This window comes from Peromyscus californicus, unplaced genomic scaffold, assembly GCF_007827085.1.
Source record: "Peromyscus californicus insignis strain IS unplaced genomic scaffold, ASM782708v3 Scaffold_5__1_contigs__length_169319896, whole genome shotgun sequence".
Lineage (NCBI taxonomy): Eukaryota > Metazoa > Chordata > Mammalia > Rodentia > Cricetidae > Peromyscus > Peromyscus californicus.
In genome coordinates, this window is record NW_026294573.1 from 92,690,945 (window position 1) to 92,715,314 (window position 24,370).

Sequence of the window (24,370 nt, forward strand, 5' to 3'; positions counted from 1 at the left end):
CCTCTGCCTCCCAAGTGCTGGGATTAAAGGTTTGCACCACCACTCCCTGGCTTTAATTCACGTATTTCAAAGTGTGTGTTCCCCTTTTCCTCTCCCCTTTAGTCTTTATTTTACTTCTTTTCCTTTTGTTTTTATTTGTGAATTTAGAGTTGTGGTCTTCTCGGCAAATTGACTGTTTTACCATAACATAGTGTCCCATTCTGTCTGTGCAAGTTTCCTTTGTCCCCAAATTGACTTTAATATTAAGGCATCAATTCCTGCTTTTTTGGATTAATATGTCTTTCCTTTGTCTTTCAACTTGCCTGTTATAATTGAGGTGAGTTTCTTTGAAGCAGCACGTAATTGGGTCATGTTATGTAATCAAGCCTAGCCACTTCTGCATTGCAATTGCTGAACCTCCATCATTTACAGTCGGTGTAGCTGTTGCTATGACAAGGATGCCTGTGGATTTTATTCTCTGGTTTTAGCTCTCTGAATAGAACTGATACGCATGTGAGCTCACAGAGCCTGTGACAGCATGCACAAGACCTGCCCAGATTCAAATCAGACAAAATCTCCACACTGAGCAGGGGAAGTGAACACACAATCCCCCCAGTAACCAATGAGCTATTTTCAACTGATACCTGATGGGAAAGGAAAAGGCCGTTTTCTCCAATGGGGTGTCATTGGATAGGTATATCAACCACACCCAGAACAGTCCCATGCCCAGGACAAGTTAGCCAGCTGGCCAACACAGAGTGGACTTTATGTTTTTTGTGGACTTTTTATTTTGTTTGTCTTATTAGTTTTATTTTAAAGTTTGTTTTGTTTTGTTTTTTTGAGAGCAAGACTGTGAGAGAATATGAAGTTGGATGGTTACAGAAGTGGAAAGAATATGGAAGGAGTTGGGAGAGGGGAAAGGATATGATCAAAATATATTTCATGAAAATTTTTAACTAAAAATAATTTTTAAATAGTTTTTTTTCTGTATTCTTGTTGTTTTTCTTTAAGTTCCTTGAACCACTATTTGATCTCAATTTTAAAACTGTGACACTTAGACTGGAAGTCTCTGTCTTTGCTGGTGTGTGGGCCTGGAGGTGTGTAGCCTTTTTCTGTGGGGTTGGGGGCTCATAGCCTTTCTCTGTGGGGTTGCCTGGAGCACAGTGCTTATTGTCTGCAAGTTCTCATAGGCCTCCCCTTTCCAGGTTCTTCATCTAGACGTCTGACTTCAGCTCCTTCTTCAGTGTGTGTCTGGGTGACAGTTTCTTCAGCTCCAAATTTGGGATATATGAAGCAAAAGAAAACCCCAGGAACATACCACATGTCATTCCTTGAGGTCCAGAAGTTCTTAACTATGCTGTTTTCATCTCTTTCAGAATGTTCTTATATTTGTTTTACATATAAATTCTAAAGTTTTTCAGTTGTAACCGTTAGGAAGCATTTGGGATCATCCACTCCATCTTTCTAATGCAAATGTCCCCAGTAAGCATTTTTTAAAAAGTAGGGTTAGTATTTTGTTGTTGTTGTTGTTGGATATCTTGTATTAGAAATCTAGAACTTAACATATATATATGTATATATATATGTATATATATATATGTATATATATATGGATTGCCCCAGTGGCATGTAGGGAAATTAACCTGTAGGTCTCCCCTCTTTTTGCCCACCCCTTAATTCCAGGAGCTCCCACAGACCTTTCAAAATGTCCCAGCCTTCTCAGTGTACAAATTGAGAAGCATGCCTTAGAATCTCTCTATACACCCCCAGAGGAGACAAAGGTGCTCTGGCTGGCCTGGATTCTTCTCTTTCCACTAGATGCCAAACTCTCCAAAGATGAGGCCTTGTTCTCCCACACCTCAATACCTGATTCTGTCCCCAACATAGCAGGGATCATTGTGTGGGCTGAATGGGTACATGAACTTGAAGGCATTTTCAGGCTCTATGAGATTCTGTTTGTGTCTAAAATAAATCCATGTGTGTTGTCTTCGCAAAGGCTAATAAAATCTACATGGTTGAGCCATTCTATTTAATGAACTAATATTGGGACCATTCCACCAAGTGTGTTGATTACTAATTCTCTGGCAACAAGTAAACATTCAGGCAACACTATGGAGTGTGAGTTTGGGAATGACTCTACTATGGTTTTGATCTTCAAAGGGTCCTCAGCGCCCATTATGGTGATGGATCACCCAGAGAAGTGTTGTTAAGGAGACCGTTTAGAGAAAGTGTTAAGAAGAGTGCCTTAGCTCCCTGAGGTGTGCCTTTGAAGGGGGTTTGGGGCTCCTACCACCTCTCTTTCTTTTGTTGGTCATCTATCAGGAAAACTGTTTGGCTTTACCACACCCCTCCAGCCATCGCCATCTGGCATCCTCACCAGAGGCCCCAGAGAAACAGGACCAGTTAATCGTGAACTGGAACCTCCAAACCTGTGATCCAAAATACATCTCTTTATACGCTGATTACTCCCAGCACTTCACTAGGGATGGGAAGCTGGCTAGCAGATCCGCTCCAACATTTTATCTGTGCTTGCTGAAGACACAGGGAGATTCTTTTCTCATTTGCAAGGGGCTCAGACCTGGAGTTGAGTTAGAAATTGGGTACTAGGTGGTCCTTGGCACTAAGTGTTTTCTTAAAAAAAAAAAAAACTTTCTCAGGTCACAGGTATTAAGGTATTAAGATTTTGACCATCAAAATGAGGCCCTAGGTCTAGCTCCTGGCTAAAGAGAAAATCTCTGATGGAAAATTTTGGGTTTAGGGCTTAGTAGTTGAGCACTGGCTGTTCTTCCAGAGGTCATGAGTTCATTCCCGGCACCTACACGGTGACTCATGACTGTCTACAGCTGCAGTTCCATGGGATCCAAATGCCCTTTTCTGGTGTGCAGACAAAACACCCATACACATAAAATGAATGAATCATTAAAATAAATAGATATATCTTTTTAAAAATTTGGATTAAAAAATATCGTGAAAACCTGTATTATTAAACAAATTTTAAAAAAAAAAACTTTCTTAAAAAAAATTCTCCCCCTTAGGTTAAAAGAAGCCTGTACTGGCAAGACAGGAACATATCTGAGAATTTCCATTTACCTCAGATTTAGTAAGATCTAGTTAATGGTTTAGTTGTTGACAAATCATTGTTGTAAGGCTTTACTAGTGTATTTAAAATGAGAGTCACAGGGAAATCAGCACATCAGAAAACAGGTGTGGTGTAGAGGAGGTACTCAGATACACACACGCAGGGATGAGTATACTCAGGTGAGGGTGAGAGAGGATGAGTGTGAACGGGTGGAGCACTTTACATAATGCTCTTGTTTCTTCTTCTAAGTGAGCATGTGTAAAGATCCTGCTTCCAAAGCTGGCTGCAGAAACACCTCCCACTCTCCCTCCATGCCCTACCTGGCACTTCTTAGACTGGGCATCTGCAGTCCTTCCTCTTGAGTAGGCTGGGCTTGCAAATATAGTAGATGGTAGCTTGGTGATTTTCAAGAGTGCTTCACAGAAGGCAATGTGGCTTTCTTCAGATGTACATGCTGAGACCTCAGCCACCATGCTATGGGACTTTCAGGAAGTCACATGGAGAATTTCTACGTAGGTGTCCTAGCCAAGGTGAAAGCTGGCACCTATCAGACTTACCTTAAAAAAACCTTCAAGTATTCCAGCTCTTGGTGATGGAGTCACCTGTAACTTTGGTCATCTAGTTAAGGGTGTAGACATTATAGGTGCACAATTCAATGCCGGTGTGCTCTTTCCAAACCCACAGACTCCATGAACAGAAATTAATGGCTCCAGTTTCATGCTACAGGGGTTGAATGGTTTCTTAGAAGTAATAATACTGAAAGATCCTCTGATGTAGATTTGATTTTCTCTATATAATCACCAATGAGGACAGGTTTTCCCACTCACGTCTGGTCATATGATTGACCAGAAGCGATCTGAACAATAGCATTCATTTTTCTCACATAGCAAGCGGTCTGCAGGCAGATTTTTCTCACATAGCAAGCGGTCTGCAGGCAGGAGGTTCCAGGGGGGACACACCTGCTCAGCAATCGTACACTTTTCACCTGTCTGTTTTTGGGTCCTCTTCTCAAGGTGGCTTCACAGTTCTGAGTCTCAAGTGTGTGTTATATGTTGTTAGTAGTGCTGGTACTTTTTTTTTTTTTTGTTTTGTTTTGTTTTTGTTTTTTCAAGACAGGGTTTCTCTGTGTAGCTTTGGTGCCTGTCCTGGATCTCGATATGTAGACCAGGCTGGCCTCGAACTCACAGAGATCTGCCTGCCTCTGCCTCCCGAGTGCTGGGATTAAAGGCATGTGCCACCACTGCCCGGCTGTGCTGGTACTTTGAGACAGTGTCCCATGGCCCAGGCTTGCCTTGAACTGAGGAAGCATTAGAAACTGGTCTTGACTCTCTGGTCTCCCACCCTGCACCTCCCCAGTACCTGCATTCTAGGCCTCCACTTCCTGGACAGTTTTATAAACCAGACCAGTGCTGCACAGAACCTGTTTGCCAGCAGACACCACTTTCTTTGAGGAAAGTTGTCCCCACCCTTAGTGTCCAGCTTGCTTTGACATTTAAAGGCATGACAGGTCCAAGTCTGAGCTGATGGCAGGAAGGGCCTCATGTATGTGCTGGGATTTACGCTTGCACACACCTCCCTTGTGATCTTTCGTGGTAAATCCTGTAAGCCTCTCAGATCTTATAGGCCACAGAGTGCCCCACTTTACTTTAGCTGCAGAGCTTAACATTTTTAACATCTTCTCTATTTAGTCTCTACCACAGGAGAATGGCTTTGTTGGTAAAGAAAAAGGGAAAGGAAATGGCTATTGGGTAGACAACCTCCTTTTTCTAATGAAAAAAAAGGAGAGACACATAGATTAAGATGTATGGAGGTGGCATGGCCAGTAAAGGACAGATCTTGGCACCGTCAGTGGGAAGAAACCATTTCTCGCATGGTCAAGGCATTCCTGTAGGTTAGCTGACTGGAGGCTCGGCCACCTCTTTCTTACTGGCTTGACAATGTAAAGGAAGTAATAAACTGTTCTGGGAGGATTCAGTCTCATTCTTAGGGGCCTCAGGTTCCTAAGGTTCTGGGGCAGTGACCGTGACCCCTGTCCCGCTCCTTTTTCTTCTGCTCCTCTCTCAGACATTCCTACTGGAAAATGGTGCCCTTCTCCACTGAGCCTGATCGTAACTCTCTACACAGCATTTCGGTGAGGGGGTCCCAAACCACCTCCAGTAGAAGAAAAATAAGAAATAAAAGCAATCACCAACCTCTCCTGGGACTCTGAGAGGATCACGTGAAATAGCCAGTGGCTTGCTTACAAAGCCATTTTTAGGGTTCTCTGGTGACAGACCCTGACTTCCCTGAGACCCATTGCCCCCCCCCCCCACAAAGCTGATTCACCCCTTCTTTGACTCGTCGCTGGCACAGGTGTTAAGGCTGAAGAAGTCGGGAAATCTTGACACTGCTATGCCACAGCCTTCGTAAGGATAGGGGAATGACCAGAGAAATAAATCCTACTCAGCCACAAAAGCCGTGAACTCCTAGAGGACAGCTGCATCTGACAGAGGCACATCTGTGTTTGACGACCCATGTTTGCTAGGAATGTATCAGCCCTGCCTGTTATCCCTGGAAATGACAATAACAGGGGTCCCAGTGTTGGCATTCAAACCACAGAAGAGCCTCTGCGCAGTAATTGTTAATAAAGAAGTTGCTCGAGTCAGAACTCCATTTTTCTAGCAAATCCCTGTTATCTTCTCAGCGACACCTGTGCTGACAGAACGGAATCACACTCCCTGGCCTGGCATGCAAGGCCCTTGACGATCTTGTTATAGATTGTAGATGGTGAGTGGTCTAACCCACATGCTTTTTAGGACTACTGCCCAAAATTCCTACTCCCAATTATGAATTCAACTAGAAAAAGAGAACAAAATAACCCCCACCCCACATTCCCTAAAAAAACCAATGTAAGGAATATGCAGACAACTCATTTAGCCTTTCATACAGCCCTCAACTGGTACATTTTTTTCTTACGTTGCTGGGCTTTGAACCCAGGACTTTGTGTATGTAAGATGAGTGCTCTACCGCAGAGCTACTGCCACCCCCCAACTCCCCACTACCCTAGCCAACTGGTTTTGAGATCTTCTGTAAGCTCCTGGGATTGCAAAGCATTTACAACTTCCCTTGAGCTTTTTCCAGAAACAGGAGTCTGATGACGTGAAATACTTAGCAAGACTGGAAGCTCAGAAAACCAAGGGTTGTCGCCATGGTGAAAACCGTGTGGAAGGTCATGGAGCATAACCTCAGCGAGACCGCTTTCCTTTACAGTGGGTACCTGTGGGTCTTCCTGACCCTGCCTGTTCAACACTGAGTATTTGTTCTTCTCACACCTTTACCTCACTTGACGCTCATATTACTTCTGTTCTTTGGAATTTTGGCCTTGACTTTGGGTTGGATAAATCTGCTTGTGTTTCTTGGCTTTCATTTTTGAGACTCTCATAGCAAAGTCCAGCCCCATTTTAGTGGCCATCTTGGCAGCTAGATCAGCACCTAAATTATTACCATGAACTGGCTGCTGTTGGACCACATGCTAGGAAAGAGGGGATCAAGCAGAAGCCACCGGAGAAGCAGGTGTCTTCTGAGGGGCTCAGGCGTCTGACTGTTCCTATGATTTATACCTGTGGCGTACTTAGAACATGCAAAGTCCTAAGGTAGATTAAAATAGCCCCAATAGTCCGGGACAGAGTCTAGTGGACACGGATTAAGGGGAAGAGTCATTTCGTGTGACTAATACAAATTAGCTATTTTAAATCAAGAGGCATAAAGGGACTCAGCATAAAATTATTAAAAGTGATTAAAAATGAACTGTTTATCAGAATATAGAGTAGAATCTAAATATTAGTTGAGTTAAAAAATTTAAGTTATGGAAAGTGGAGATAATTTGAAGGAATGGAGATGGTTATAAAGATGTCATGCAGTGTCATACCAAGGACAAAGATGTCTTTGCCGAGGAAGAGTCAGAAAGAGTATGAGAGACAGAAGATGGGGAAGAGTGTCATGAAATGCTGTCCTCTGGACATGAAATAGCTGCTGAACTTATGAACTCACGGCTGCTGTGGATGCCTTCACAAGACCTGTACAAGACCAAGTCAACCAAAATCCTTTGCTAGGTAGGGTAGATGATCACCAAGCCCCACCCTTCCTGAGACTCTACTGGAGATTGACGGTTGCTGGGGGAGGGGGAATCATTCTTTTGGGGGTCTGTGGTCACCTGGATTTCCATGCTGCACTGAGGGATCCTACGCCTGTGCACAAAGGAGCAGCACTAACTGGACTTAGGGGTTCATTGAGGGAAAAAAAAGACATGAGATTGGGGGACACCTGTTGGGGATAGGATGTTAGACCAAGGAAATAGGAGGTAGGTAGTTATAACTATGAATACAAGAAATTCTTATTTTTACTAGAATATAGTCAAACTGGGCCCTGGCCAATAGTCACTGACAAGTATCTGCCAAATGTCCACATTTAAATCAAATAATCTCCACGTTAACTACTATGGGTCATAGAGCATTTGTCCTATTTATTCATCTGTACTGTTATAACACTGAAACAGCCACAGACAACCCATAAGTGAATAAGCACAACTTGGCTCTGATAAAACTTTATTATTTATGGACATTGAAATCTGAATTTTATATAACTCACATGTGTCATAATTCTTCTGAGGGTTTTTGGTTTGGTTTTGTATTTTTATTGTTATTTTGTTTTGTTTTTTCAAGACAAAGTAGAGCCCTAGCTATCCTGGAACTCACTCTGTAGACTAGACTGGCCTCCAACTCAGAGATCTGCTTGCCTCTGCCCCTGAGTCCTGGGATTAAAGGTGTGCATCACCATCTGGCTTCTTCTGAGGTTTTTAATCCTTTAAAAATGTATAAGTGGGGACTGGAGAGATGGCTCAGTGATTAAGAGCATTGATGACTCTACCAGAGGACCCAGGTTCAATTCCTTGTACCCCATGGCAACCCAACTGTCTGTAACTCCACTTCCAGAGACCTGGTACCTTCACACAGACATAAATGCAAGCAAAATACCAATGCACAGAAAAATAAATAAATATTTTTAAAGATGTGAACATGGGGGCTAGAGAGATGGCTTGGCTGTTAAGAGCACTTGGTGCTCTTTCTGAGGACCCAGGTTTGATTCCTAGCACCCACATGGCAGCTCACAAACTGAATATAATGCCAAGTCTTGGGGATCTGATGCACTCTTCTGGCCTCTGCAGGTGCCAAACGTACATGTAATGCACATACTTTGTACAGTACATACAGACAAAACACTCCACACATAAAAAATACATTTTTAAAATGTACAAGTGACTGGGTGTGTTTGTCACATACCTTTAATCCCAGCACATGGGAGGCAGAGATAGGTGCATCTCTGAGTCTGTGGAAAGCCTGGTACTTAGGAAGTTTGTGCTAGTCAAGGCTACTTAGTTAGCAAGAGCCTGTCCCCCCAAAATAATAATAATAATAATAAAAACAGAAGTAAAAGCAGGAGCTGGAGAGATGGTTCTGAGTTAAGAGCACATACTGCTCTTTTAGACAACCTGAATTTGTTTCCCAGCACCCAGGTTGGATGGTTCACACTCACAACTGCCTTTAACTCCAGCTCCAGGGGATCTAGCGCCCTCTTCTGATCTCCATGGGTCCCTACACTCACTCATACACATACTCACTTAATATATACTTATACACTTAATTTAAAATGAAATGAAATAAAATAAAAATGCAAAAGCCTCTCTGACTCCCAGACCATGCAAGAGCAGAAGTGGCTGGATTTGGTCAGCCCTTGGTCATCAGCATTAAAGAGGAGAAAGAGGACATTCAGTTAAGTGGGCCATTTGGAAGAACTGTTGGCAGCTGTAAAATTTCTCTTAGCCCCCTCTCACTGAAATTAGAATAGCTCTCCAAAGTTAGGCTTCATCGCTGTCCTTTGCTTTCTAGTTTCTTCCAGTATCAGTCTCTTCTGGATCATGTGGGTTTGTGTAATATGAATAAGCCAAAGTGACCAATAAGAAGGATGGGTTAAATCGTCATTTGTTCACTCATATAATACAAGTAAGAACAACTTCCTGTCCCCAAAGATCCTACAAGTTTACTGTATGAACATCCCTGGGAAGTGAATATAACGTGCTTCCTATTAGAATATAAAGAAGCATGGCTCAGAAGAAGCATGGGTATAAGGAGTGCGTGTGTTTCACTCTGAGTGTTCTTTTAACTTATGAATTCAATTCTGCTTTGAATAACAAGGACTAAATGTCACAGTGTCCCTAAGTGTAGCTGAGTGTCACTAAGTGTTCCTAAATTGTATGCCTTGAGGCGAAAACATAGACTAGATAGTGAGTCAGTTCCTTGGCTTTCTCATTTGGGTCTCTGTGGCCAAAAGAAGCAACTGCAGTTCAGAGGAGGGAAAGGTGCCTGCGTCCAGCACAGTAGCCTCAAGCAAGAGGCAGGAGTTGAGTTTTCACAGCCAAAGCAGGAGTCTGCAAGCCTGCTTGAGCTGTAGCCAGAAGCCTTCGTTGCTCAAAGCTTGTAGTTTTTAATAACCATGCCTAGTGAGAGTGTGTTGGGTGTTTCTTGGTAGTTTCTTTTTAACCAGTGTCTGAGGGTCTCTACACCACAACAGAAGGCCTTGGAACAAGGAACTGGTCGGGGCAACAGCCTTGCTGGACAAGGCAGCATTGTTCTTGAGACGTAGTCTTCATAAGTCATCCAGGTTAGCCTAGAACTTCCATCCTTCCTTACTAACTCCAAAATACTGGGGTAATTACTATATGATCTTGATTCAGTGCCCCCATCTCTGGATTTCAATTCACTTCTAAGGAGAAGGAGAGCACGAGGCAGTCTCAGGTGCAATGGTAAATACACATCATCAGCAGATACAATGCGGTGCTGGGATTGGCGCCTGTCAAGTCATGAAGACTGGTTATTCAATGTCCAGGAATTTGAGAGCCAGTTTGAAACTTTTTGGTTGCTTTAAATCAGCCCTGGAGTGCTTAACAAACTTGATGGATGCCGTGGATCACGTTCCCACTTCCGTTCAGTGTCACCAATCCTGAGAACTAGTAATTACACCATTGGCACTGCAGTACTTTGTGTATGACACTCCTATGTGGGTCTACATTCATGACAGGCACTGCTAATCATTCCCAGGAGTCTTGTCCCATACAGCTGAACACAAGTACACACTCACGCCCACACTCATACACACAAATAATTAGGTTAAGTATTTATTTGTTAAAATAAAACTTGGAGTAAGTGTTGAGGCTGTAGCTCAGTCAGTAGAGTACTTTGTCTAGAACATACAAAGCCTTGGATCAAATCCTAAGCACTACATAAACTAGGTGCAGTGGCAAATGCTTGAAATCTCAGCACCTGGAAGCAGAGGTGGGAGGATAGTAAGTTCAAGTTTCGTCAGCTATATAATGAGTTCTAAGCCAGCTCAGGCTAATTAGACCCAGTCTTAAAACAACAGAAGATGTGCTCTCAGAGACATTCTAGTATTAAATATCTCCATCTACGATAGACTTGAGAGCTCAAGGTAAGATACATCTCAGTATGCTGAGCAGTGTCTTGTAGCACTACACTCATTTAAATGTACTTTCAGATGGGGCTAGTAACGCTTCCCATGAGGATTTGTCACAAACATCCCAAGGGACTCCAGTCAAGTCACCTTTGCTTAGGCAATACTTGCATCAGTCAAATGAGGGAATTGAGTCGCATTCTGGGACAAGCAATGTAAAAGTCTTCTTAATTGCACCAGATCAGCTTATGACACCAGTCTATTATGGAGACTCTATTGCTAGGACCAGTCAATGTTTTGAGTTCTGTTTTGCAAAAGAAAATGGGGAATGAAGGTGGTTTGTGGCAGTTGTGGAACTGTGTGAGCGTGTTTAATGCCCATGAGCCTGAACCTGGAAGTGGCCAAGCTGCTAAGTTTTATATTAAATATACTTTACTACAATTGCATATAGTAATTTTTTCATGGTAAGTTAGTTTTCCTAAGGAACTATCAGTTCTTTTTCAAGGGCTTTGAAGTTTCTATGGTCTCTCTGTTAGAGAGTGGAGAGGAGATGTCTGCTGAGGCACTCATCCGCTGGACAAGAGGGCTGCAGAGCTCTTGTAAGCTGGGAAGATGTGCTGAAACACCCTGCTTTATCACTGGGGAATGTGACCTTATTTAAAAGCAGTGTGCTTGCAGTCATGACCGGATAAAATGAGGCCATGCTAGGGGAGGGTAGCCTTACAATGTAAGTGGTGTCCTTACAGAAGAGATGCAGAGAAAGGAGACAAGCGGAAATGACACCAGGATTTCATTTCATTTCCAGTTGTTGTGATAAAATACCCAGCAAAAGCAATCTTAGGGGGAAAGGGGTTTATTTCAGTTCATAGTTCTGGACTACAGACCATTATAGTGTAGAAATCATAGCATCAAGAGTTTGGGAGAGCTGGTCACCTCACATCAATAATTAGAAACAAAGGACAATGAATGCATGCATGATTGTACTCACTTGTCTTATCTACTCTTATACAGTTTAGGATCTCCTGTCTAGGGAATATTGCCACCCAGGGTGGGTGGGTTTTCCCACCTCAGTTAATGTGATCAAGTTAATCCCCTAATCTAAATTATCCCTCAATGAGACTCTTCCCAGGTAATTCTAGATTGTGTCAACTTGACAATTAAGATTAGCCATTACATACACAAGTCAACAAACTTGAGAGGTTTCAGGAAACCACCAGAAGCAACAAAAAGTTAAGGCATGCAGCCAAGGATGGCTATGAGGGCAGTCCAATACAAAATCATAAGCTCACTTAAAACAATATGAGATTTCGTTTTGTAACTCAAGATTCTTAAGCATGAACAATGGTAGCATCATGCCATAATGTCAAAACTTTGGACTGCCTGCCTTTGAGGGAGCATATTACCATCTGAACTGAGCTCCTAAAATGTGAGTGGATAAATTTCTGTTGTTTCAGATCGCCTAGTTTGTGGTAGTCTGTCATACTAGCCCAAGAAATTAACATTGGTGCCTGTGAGGAGAGGGATTCCTTTCTGTTGCTTCCTAGGATGCAAATGTATTTGTTTCGCTAAGGGGATAGGTGTTCCTACTACACAGAGTCCCCATGAAGATGCATGTATGCATGTGTATGCATTTGTGTGTACACGGAGGGATATTGCCCTTGTGGCCCACAGTCGTTCTATGTTGAGTGACAGGAGTAGAATTAAAGGCTACCTATAGGTCAACAAGCAGTGGCAGCACCTGTCTCAGCTTCAAGTGGACATCCTACATTGGAGTGGTTTGACTGCTCCTTTAATAGGAAGGAGCCATTTGCAACAGCGGGCTTGACTGTAGATGGATGAGACTTGGTTCCATGCTTTAGGGAGCTTATACCTAAAGGAAAGGTAATGAGATACCAATAATTAAATCAATTAGCAGACAGAACAAGTCTATGTCATCAAAGAGGTAGAAAATACCCCAAGAGTATGTGTGATGATAACTCTCCGAGAGGCTCTCCAGGAAAGAAGAGCTCTTCAGTGAATCCTAAGAACACAGAGGGGCAGAAACGGTCATTCGGCCATGACGGGGAGTGAATCAAGTGCGTGTGGCGGATGTGTAGCAAGGCTCAGAAGAGTCAATGAACTTATTTTGAGGGCAGGAGGCATTGGGGTCCTGCTAAAGCCTCAGGTTTATGACCGGACTCAGGAAGAAGGCAGCCATCTGCAAGCTAAGGACAGAGGACTGAGAAGCACCCATCCTGGCAAAGACTGCAGTCTTGGGCTTCCAGCCTAGAACCGGAAGGACATAAGTTTCTGTTGTGTAATTCCTCTCCTCTGTGGCATTTTGTTATGGCAACTCTAGCATATTAATATGCTTGAGATATGACTGTAATATAACTAACATGATATGATTCAAGGGGGAAAATCTCAGGTGTTAGGTAGGCCTTAAAGATATTGAAGCAGGAAGAGCATCAGAGGTGGGCATTGGATAAAGATCACAGTGGCTGGACTTAGTATGACTTGTGAGCGCTGAGAGCAACAGGCAGAGCACTAGGAAAGCAGCTCTCTTTTCTAGGGTAGCAGCTTGCTGTGTGCCGTTTTGTTCTTGGGAGATTTACCTTTTCACATGGAATTTAGAGTGCACACGAAAGCTCCTAGAGCAATCATAGCCCTTAGAAATGGAATTGGAGTTGGATGTGGTGGTGCCTCCTGTAATCCCAGCGCTTTGGAGATAGAAGCAGAAGGCTTGGGGTATGTGCTCACCTTCAGCCCCATAGCAAGTTTGAGGCCAGCCTGGGCTCCTTAGACCCCATCTCCATAACAACAACAAAAATGGAGTTGAAAACAAAAAGGAAACCCTTGCTACCTGCTTTCTTTTGCTTTTATTTTCTGCAGGAGTTATCAGGAACTGGCAGGGGAGTGGCTTGTTGTAGTTAACAAAATGTCACAACATTAGTTCCAAGGCATTTTGTCATCAGCCCTTGATTTCTAGCTACTGTACAGAATTGCCGTAAGTTAATTAAGATACACTGGGTACACACCACCTACAAAATCCATCGAAGACCTCAGTCTTAAGGTTCCAAAGAACTTAAGCTCCTCAGTAATGATAAATTTCTATTTTTCTCTAGACTCTATTGACCAAAAATGACTTGTAAAATTTCCATCAGTCAAAATAAAAAGAAAAGTAACCCAATTGATTCCCATGGGGAAATATATAATCTAATGCCACATTGCCTGTGACAATAAATCTGCGTGTTAATTTAAAAATTATTTTCTATGCACATTGTAGAAATTGCAGCAAAGAAGCAGTGTTCTGACTTAATATTTAAATTACGTCAAAGATGCTATGAATGATCACAATGACCACTCAAGGAAGATCCTGTGTGTGCACTTTTCTGGCCATGGACTGCTTGTGGCTAGTCTGGATAAAGCCTTTTATCACCCAGCTGGGAACATGACTTGCAGAGGGGTGAACTGTCTTGCCTGCAGTCAATGTTGAATGCTAACACCGCTCATCCATTGGGAACCTGAGTAGCCAGTGCTTTCCCACAGTTCGGTTTGTTTGTGTTTTCTACTTGTACTCTACAACAGATCTTAGGCCTGAGCTACACAGGAAGGAATGGGGGTTCAGTTTAGGTGGGTTCACCTTCTAAAACTCCTGTGCCACTCCCAGCGTTTCAAGCCCGTAGACTGGAGTCACTGTGATGGCTGGCTTAGTTACATGAGAATTTAACCAGCCTATCAGTCCTTCCTTGCCCTCTTCTCTGACTACCTCTCAGCCCCAGAGAATAAACTGATTACAATAGCATTTGTGAACACTGTGGTCTTCACTGAAGACAGCACAAGAAACAGAGCAAAAGGATTGCCCCGTTGTTCATTCTCAGCTTGAGTGACAAGTTCCAACTTCGTTCTCAGCCTCTGTCCCATTACCCAACCACAAGGTATCCTTTTCTATCCTCTGCACCAATAGGAAGGTCACTCTTCCCCCTTTCTCACAGTTCAGTCTCTTCTAGCTGCTACTTCCAGAATACCTGCTTCAGCTTAGTAAGCCAGAAGCTGGACCAGCACCTTAGAAAGTCCACAAGGATCTCCTTTTGCACTTGAACATGTCTTTTGAACTCGTTCACAGCGTTTCCCTACAAATTATAGAAATGTTCGATGGCAAATAATTCCTATTCCCTGATCATTGTAGGGGTGATTTACGAGCAAAACAGATGCTGCCCAAGATACACTGTAGACAAAAGCATGTGAATGTGCTCAAGCGGGAAGGAGAGTCAGCAAAGTCTTTGGCTGGGCTTCTGTGTGCGCCTCCGTGTCACGGTTGGCTGTTTAATTAAGACCATCTGGCTCATTCAGCAGTAGCTAACACAAGGAAATGCTTTAAAGGACTGGGTTTCTGATATTAAATATGACTTTTGAAACCCAAATAGTTTCTTATTATTAAGCCTCAGATCAAAGGACAGTGTAATTAGTATTTGGAACAGAACTGTAAATAGAAAAGCATTCATCAATGAGTATGTTATCCCTCCTTTAGATCAGCTTACACATCATGGATATGTACATGATGATGGAAAAATAGAATGTATTTGTGTAGGGGGGGCAGAAATAATGTCACAACGTTTTCTGGGGCTTTGCTTGGTGTGAATGTAATATACAGTATACATTTATGTGTATGAGTGGACTTTTTCATAACAGTATGTTATATTTTTCTATCTTTCTTACTATTAATTAGTTTGAATATTGTGGCTTCGATCATTTTTCCTAAAAATGTTCTCATCAATAGACATTCAGGGGGAAAAAAAGGCCTCACGGATCTCTTGGCAAATTAATACCACTATATGACAACTTAAATCCTCTAATAATTCTTTGGATAATTCCTAAATTACTCGAGGAACTGTATCCTTGGCAATAAATCTTAAGAACAAAATGAACATGGTTTTGTGGGAAGGCCTAGCTGAAGAAAATAGGCATCTAAAATGAGGCAGAAAAATGGCAAGAGCTTTTAGACGACCATTAGCTGTCCTCATGGAGAAATAGATTAAAACGTCTGAAAGAAATAGAAATGTTAAATGCTCTAATTTTGCATCAAGGATGTAATTTCTTTTTTTTGTTGTTGTTGTTTTGTTTTATTTTACATTCAACCAGTTGGAACCTGCAAAATAATACAGCACAGATTTCTTTTTATTGGTCCTATAATACTTCCCCCTGAACAATTATGTGTATGATTCAGGGGACTGTCACAGCCAAACTGATGTCTTCCCTTGGGATCAGGAGGAACAATTGCCCTTCCCCATGGGGTAGCTCTAAAAGCTGAGACTAAAAGCATAGCCCATTGATGGATGGCAGGAGCTCTATGGAGTGTGCCTCCCTTTGTGACTGGGCCAGGGAAGCTGCAGATATGGGCCAAAATACTGCCTTGCAAATGGCCAGCACATACATGGGGCCTGCTGCAAAGCTCTCTGACCAAAGACGAGACATGACGTCACAGCTTTTTAGCTGTTTGTGTAAAATTGCCCAGGGGTTTTATTTTTAATGTGTTAATGGTCCCCAGTTTGTTTCAGTCGCCACGTTTTCATGTCATTAAATGAACAAAGCAAACCAAGAAACACAGGTGTAACTTCAGACCACTAATGTGTGGAAAAGAAGTCTTTCACGGATTTAACTGTTCCCTAAATATGCACTTTGCCCTCTCCCCTGAATCACTCTTTCACCTCCCGATTTTCTCATGCTCATAGGCCTGAAAAGTTGTGGGAAATTAATCTATTTTATAAGCAACAAGGGTCAAGTTTGAGTCCCTGGGGGAAGTGCCTGAAATGTCCTCCTGGGCTACTAAGTCTGTGATTAGCATTGTCTCTGTGAAATGGGACTAGGTGAGCTCTTGGGGTACACGACTGAATGATAGAAGATGACATCCAGTCCTGGGAATGACATAAAGGTTAGGAATCTGAGGCTCGGGAGCCAGCAGCCTGGGTTCAGCCACACACTTGGGTACTATCAGCCGCAAAGCTCTGCATACCTTACTTTTTGTACAAAGTAAGGGGGTGGGAGAGACAGGCTGAACGTGAACTTTCTTTGTAGCCAAGGATAATGTTGAGCTCCCGATGTTTCTGCCTCTACTTCCTGAGTGCTGGGAATATGGATGTTTGCTACTATATCTGGTTTATGCAGCGCTAGGAAGCTCAGGGCTTTATGTACTCCAGGCAAGAGCTCTACCCATGAGGCCACACCCCTAGTCCTCTATGCCTTACTCCTCTCATATTCAGACTCAGAGCAGCACATAGCTTAGGCTCATTGCTGGGAGGCTTAAATGACTTCATACATGTAAGGTGCTTGGATATTGCCTGTGCAGAGTCATCCCTTGACCAATACTTGTCAATGTTAAACAGAACTCCTGAATCGCTAGCTATTATGTTAGTAGAGTATCACTCCTTCTACCCCTCTAGAGGGAATGTGTCCAGTACAAAAATTTAGTTTCTTTCCCAGGCAGAGAGATCCTGCGATGTTCTGTTATGAGTTGATGTGTTTGGGGAGCGGGCTAGCTGGAAGGTTCACTCAGGTAATGGCTAGCTAGATTTATATCTCACAAGGTCTTGAAGCACAGGGTTGATGTGGCTGACACTCACCCAAGGGAAGGCAGCGTTGCAAAGCTAAGTGAAACCTCTCTCAAAATGGGCCAGTTTGTCCCGGCTAGCCTGTTGGTCGGCTATCAGGGCCTTCTCCAGAAGAGCTTGCAGCTTGTAAGTCTCACCCATGCTGGGATTCCAGGTTGTGACCTAAGGGACACCTTGAGGGGAAGTGGTGCTGTGCCGAGTGTGGGGGGGGGCACACAATGAACACCATTCACAGGAAAGACACTAGGACCCTTGTAGGAAGGAAGCCAGTGGCCCTGGAAGTCACGTTGATGAAATGAAATAGTTGATTATCATGCCGTCCGACTAGGGGAACTGCCCCAGGAGAACAGCCTACCACAGATGCATCTGCCGAGCAGAAGCTGGGGGCGATCCTGCAGAAGGATCAAACACACAGGACAGCTGTCTCATCCAGGGAACCTAAGGGCCCGTGCACAAGCTCCACTTGTGGTGTTTCGTGGGACTTTGGCATTCCCATTTGTTTATGGCCTTCTCAGTGAGCTACTTTCAGAATTCGCTGTCAACTGGGAGCGTGCCACTGGGAAATCAACATGCTAAAAACACTCTTCTCCTATCATCTGGGTGATGCTGAGTGGCACACTGGGTACAGTGATTAGTTACAACCTGTGTAGTCAGTAGAAGCTTGCCCTGCTTCAGCAAATAGCTCCTGTGGTCATGAAAGTAACCCTAAGAACACAGAACAACAAAGATGTGGAAGGAGAATGGAGCTTGATGGAGAAAAAGAAGGGGTTCAGAAGGAGTGGGCTGGTGATGAGAGAGAGTAATGAGAGAAAAATTACCAAAACACAGTGTGTGTGTGTGTGTGTGTGTGTGTGTGTGTGTGTGTGTGTGTGTGTGAGAGAGAGAGAGAGAGAGAGAGAGAGAGAGGGAAGAGATGTAAAAATGGAAAATAATAATAATAAATACAGTTGAAAATGCATTGAATCCATCCACTCTCCCAAGCAACATCATAGCTTAACAATACAGAACACTGTGGAGGAAGGGTTGTTTGGGTTCACTGCCTGATCACGTGTCTAATGGAACTGAGGTTCAACTACCCACCTCAGCATGAAGAGAGGATCGTGTCATATAACCTGAGCTCAGGAAACCATCAAAATCCAAAGTATGGCTTCTACTGACTATATCATTTTTACACAACTACAAATTTGCAAGATTTGGGCTGGAGAAATGGTTCAGTGACTAAGAACACTTGCTGCTCTTCCAGAGGACCTGGGTCCAGTTCCCAGCACCCACATGGTGACTCACAGCTGTCTGTAACTCTAGTTCCAAGGGATCTGATGCCCCCTTCTGACTTCCACAAGCACTAGACACTCATGTGGTACATATACATGCATGCAGACAAACACCCACATACATAAACTAAAAATAAATAAATCTGTTCTTTAATTGCAAAATTGCAAGTGAAGCCACGGCTGTAGTATGAAGGAGATAGGGACTTAGCATAATCTTGGCCAGGCTTAACTCTCCCAGCTCACAGGCCTGCTTTACTAGATCTCCAAAGCTAAGGCAGTGGTGACAGAGAGCCTAGGGTGACTGGTAGTCCTTGCAGCCACCTCTTCAACTGTACCTCATCTTAATGAGAGGGCCTCAAAATAGGTCACTAAGTGCTTAATCCAGAAATTCTCCTTTACAGATGTCATGTAATTCATCTGCCTACCCCAGAACCCTTTATTTCTGAACACTAAACATGAGAGTTAGCCATTATGTTCTCTTAGCAGATGAAAAGATGTCTTCTTTCTACCGTAGAGAATAACCAGGTCTCTGCAGGTCAGCCGAGTGGCAGGCGTGGATGATAATGTGCTGTATTTACAGCATTATGTACAGTCCACTCTATTTATATTCTCAACTGCAATTCTCCACTCAGGACACCCATCACAAATTTGACATTCAAGGTTAAAAATGTGAGGGTCTGGTCTAGAAGACCCTTACAGACGTAGCTACCTGTTGGAATATCTCATCTGACACAGTTGGCCATTGACAGGAATGGGGTAGATTATTCTGGGACAACTGTAGATAGTTCTCTTATGGGAGTACAGAGCCAAAGTCCTTGCTCTGAGAGTCCGGAGACACTTGGCCTTGGTCATGAGTCTCAGTACACCAATTAAAGAGATGATCAAGGGTTGCCAGCGCAGCTCAATAATAGAGCATTTGGGTGACATGCGTGAGGTCTCCAGTTCAATATCTAGTACCACAAACCAAAGAAAAGAAAACAAAGAGATGGTTATTGGGAAAAGAAGATTTAAGTGGCATGGCCATCTTGAGAAGAGATTCAGTGACTCCAAGTCCATCTCTCCAGCACTGACCTGAACTGAAAGCTTTGATAGAAGAATTGGGCTGGGTAAAGAGGCATGTATAATTAAACAGTCTTATCAAGGTGTGGTCGGGTTCATCATTATCCCAGATCTGGTTCTCCAAGGGTGGCTCAAAGAAGTCTTAATTGCTAGAGGGGACAATACCATTCCCATCAAATTAGCTGGGCTCCAAGGTTCAGCCTCATCATCGTAGGTAATTTCCCTCATTTACTTGTTTGTGTGGGGGGGGGGGGGCGGGGGGTGAACCATTGTGGCTTGTGGACAGTTTGAGCAGTCATGTAATTTGTCTTCCTGTTCCTGGAACTCAAGGTGATTGGCTGAAGATTCAGACTACGACTGGATACTGAGCTTTTGAGAGAGGCAGAGCTATCACAGTGAGCACTGGACATTTAAGGGACTAATTCGGTCTCCTTGTGGCAGGTGGAAATGGACTGGATCTTCCCCCAGCTCTAGAAACCATTTCCTCCTTCAGAAACTGTTTAGGAAGGTAGAGCCAGCATGAGAGCAGTGAATTACGACATCCACCATCTGAGCCAACAGTCAGGTTCACCGTGGCTTTCCTGCACAGCAGAGGAAAGTTCAGTGGGCAGAAAGGCGGGGCGTGGCCACACAGAGGTGAGAGCAAGTCATTCCTGAGAGGTCCCCACTGAGTCAAAACAAGCCTTGAAAGCAGGTCCCCCTTTAACTTGTGCAGACATTTGGAAAAGCCTGTCATTGTTTCTATGATTCAGCTACTCATATGCCTCCATTCATTCCAGAAAGCCTCCTTCTGACTCAGTTGCCTATTTTATTCCCAGACATCATCATCTTAGTCTGGCCTGACCTCTCGGGGAGGAGATATCCTGCTTCCATTGTTCGGGGTGATTCCATCAGCCTTTGCCCTCTTTGTTTTGCTATCTGTAGAGTGCTGGACCACTGACCTGGCTGAGCTTCCTTCCTCTTTCAGCCAGGCTTGGATTTGCTCCAGAGTGATTTGAGACCTGCTTTGGAAGTAAGCATGGGAGATGGGCTGATGTGGAAGTAAAGGACGGGTAGATAAGGACTGCCCCTGGGAGACCCAGGTAGAACAGGATTTGCAGATCCACAGCAGGTGTTCTGCAGGGCCTCTGCACCACTGCTTCCAGTGACCCTTGCATTGTCCTCAGAAGTGATAAGGAAAGCTGTCTCCTAGGAGTGTCCTGCTAAATCCAAGGGCCCTGGTTGCTGCAGAATGCGGAAGACATTATAGAGTCCTTAGCTCTGTCTCTCTCCAGCAATTCTGTGCTTGGGAAAGAGAGAGGTTTGGAATGGATTTGGGGGTGGTAACTGCCTGGATGTTGTTTTGCTGGCTCAGATGACTCAACTGTCCATTCTGGGTGACAGCTAATTGTGCCTTTATAGGACATGAATAAGATCCTGTTGCTTCTGTTTCACCCTTTGGTGGCTCACCAGGAATTACAGAGCCAGATCTGAAACTTCACTCATCATTTTTGCTGTCCCTTCCCAGTGGGCCATGACTGTTCATCTTTTGTGGCAAAGGTTTGCAAACTCCAGGCCACTACCCACATTTGGCCCTCCAAAAACCACAGCTAAGAATGAATGGCTCTGATGTCTGTAGGTAGTTTCATGCTAGGTGATTAAACAAGGTACCAACATGGCTGTCTTTGACTTCACCTCTTGACTTGAAAGCCTAAAATATTTTCTACCTGGTCCTTTCCAGAGAAAGTTTCCTCTCCCCTTTATGAGACCATGACACCCTTTGCTGTTAGTTTTCGTATCCTAATTTTATCACCCATGGTGGCTTTGCACAAACTGTGTCCCCTCCTTAAAGCTGTCTCATGCTCCCCCGAGTGTCTCATGTATTCCAGGCTGGTGTTGAACTCCCTGTGTAGCCAAGGAGGATCTGGAAATCTTGAGCCTCCTTAGTACTGAGATTCCAGGTCTGTACCATTATGCCCAGATTTTTTTATGTGTATATGGTTCTGAGGATGGAATCCAGGGCTCTGTGTATGTTAGACAAGCATTCTACCAATAAGCTACAGCCCCAGGCTGGATTGCCTCTGTTCTGTTGTCCCCCAGTTTCACTGTGCCAGATGCCTGGGATACGAATGGAGTGAGTCACTGTTTCCCTAAGACTACACAGTTCAGCAGGAAAGACACAATTACAGCTCTGAGTGGAGAAGCATGGTTAGGGATCATTTGGGTTAAACACAGGGTGCCCTGGGGTCATTGCTATCAGAATGAGGTAACAGCAAGGGCTTTCTGGAAACACTGGTGCTGAGCTGAATTTTTAAGAGCAGGAGTTTGCAAGGCCAGAGGGGGACTCCATTAAAGGTATTGCATGAAAAGAGAAATATGTGAAGCCAGGGTTGTCAAGAGCTTGGTATCAAGAGAAAGCCATGGAAGGTCTCAGAAGGACTTTTAACAGAGATAGCCCAAGGCTCATTTGCTCTATTGAAGGGTGGTATGAATACAATGTAAAGAATGAGGTAAGACTTAGGACTGGGAGACTACATAAGAGGGCTTTACTCACCCAGTTAAAAAAATCTTGACATGTAAGTTCTGAGATTTGAGAGCATTTAGTGAATCCTTGGTGTGATACAGATAAGGGACAGATAAGTCTTGTTTTTATAGTTGCCAAGCTCTAGGCATTGAGTAAATTGATGATGGAGCCACTGGCTATGTAGGGGATGCCTCAGAAAACCATGTGGTGTTGTGTAGGAAGACTGTGTTTGGGAACTGCCTGTCATTCAAATGAGAATGCCTTTAGAGTCATTGCTGAGATAAGGCTATGTCCTGCCCTAAATTACTCCATCGTATGCCCAAGTGCGATTGTTTAGAGTGTGCCTTGCCTTGAGAGACATTATTTTTAACAAGAGGCTTTTGATTTTATTTTGAGGATGGAGGATAACTGAACCTGGTTGGACATGTGAACAACATCATCTGTCTGGAACCACAAAGACAAAGACAACTCTGGATAACTCTTTCCAAAAAGTAGAACTGGTGCCACCCTGTAAATTTATCAGTGTAAATTTTGGTTTATTAAAACCTTATCATTGTAGAAACTTATCAGACACACCAGACCAATGAGAAAGGCACAAGAAGACTTCTAATACAGCCATGGTAATGGCCCCAGTGACTTGTCATCTGACCATGGGAGTGTGTTTCAAGGGACCAACAGGTAGAGAACTCCAGACTGTCCCAGGGGCTCCATTGTGGCTCAATTCCCATTGTTGACTCTGCCTCCTAGAATTGCTGCCCATTCATCCACCCACGTACTCATCTGGAACTGCCACCCCTCAGTCCATCCTCTGTTCTTGTGGACCTGGTCTTGTCCTTCTCCTCTCCAGCTTCCAGCACACCTCACTTCTGCAGCTCAACTCAGCTCGGTTCTAAGGCAGCAGTGCGTTTCCAGCAACCCTCCAGCCTAGTTTGTGACTTCACTCTCACAGATGCTGCATCCTCGTCAACTTCTGTCTCTCAGGCCCCCTTGTAACCACTCTGTAACTTCCCTATATATAGAGATAGAGATATAGAAATAGAGATATAGATACAGATATAGATAGCCAATGAAAGAGGAAAATTTATAATGTGATGTGCAATGTGTGACCTGAGAGTTAATGTTAGTAATTAAGACAGAAATAAAAGAACTTGTATTTATCCTGACCAGCACTATCAAGGGAAGGAACAGTTCTGCTACACAAATTTCTGCCAGTGAAACCATTGTACCTTGTGAGTTAATTGTCACTCAGTGAAGTCTGACATGGTAGAAAACTAGAATGTGTTTGCCTCTGCAATGTTTCTGACATAGTGAGTCACAGTGACAGTCACTTTCTGCAAGAAGCCCTCAGCCTGAGCTGAGACCCTTCTCAGTTGGCTCATTGATTTGTCTGATTGGAACACTGGCCAAGTAACATTTAAATAATCTGTTATTTTCTGTTTTTCTCCTTCAGTTAGATGAGGTAAACTCATTCAAAGTTGATGTAGTGTCTACCAAACAGCCACACTATCTGAGTCCAGCAGTGTCCAGTACTAATGCAGGCATGGCTGAGCTGACCTGAAATGGGGGTATGCTGAGGTTGGCTGAGCAATAGCCCTGTTCCCCCAAAAGACCTATGTTAGAATCCTGCTGCTAACTGGTGAGTAAGCTTTGTCCATTCACTTCTTATGAAGAAAATCTACCTTTCTTCTGTATTTTCAGGATCACTCTAGGAAGAAATGGAGACAGCTGATATGAATAAGGGGACAAAACGGTGCATTGGAAGTCAGAAGGCCTGGATCCATCCTGGCTGTGTCACTGGTGCTGAAACTTTGAACAGACTGTTCCTACCATTGTGATGTTGACATCTCTTCTTTGTAAAGGGGAGGGTTTGAATTAGATCATGGTCCTCCTTGTCAAGCATTCTGTTATGATTTATGAGACCAGACAATAGATGTGGCATGTCGTGCAAATGATAGATTCAGAAACATGTTACGGGGATTCATGTTTCAGCATCCAAGAGAAGCTTCAGCTGTAAATGATATATGCATAAACTATACCCTGGTTGGAGTGTGACATGTCTCCTGGCTCCCCTTCAGAACTGAGGTGCTTCTCCCCTCCCAAGATGGGGGGAGTACTGTCTGCTTACTGCTTCACTACAGAAATATGCTGGCCTGAAGAGAAAGGCTCTTTCCAGTAGCCTGTCTCTGGGGACAGCCCTTGTCCAGTCACTAGATGCTGTGAGAGTGTGAGAGCCAAGACCTCTCATTTCCTTTCTGAAAATCTTTAAAGAACTGCCCTAGCCCAGAGCTCCCCTGGAATCCACTGGAACTGCACTCGACTTCCACCTCCTCTTCACCTCTACTTAGCCCTGCCCTCTTCATTTCTCACTTTTAAAAAAAATTTAAAGTGT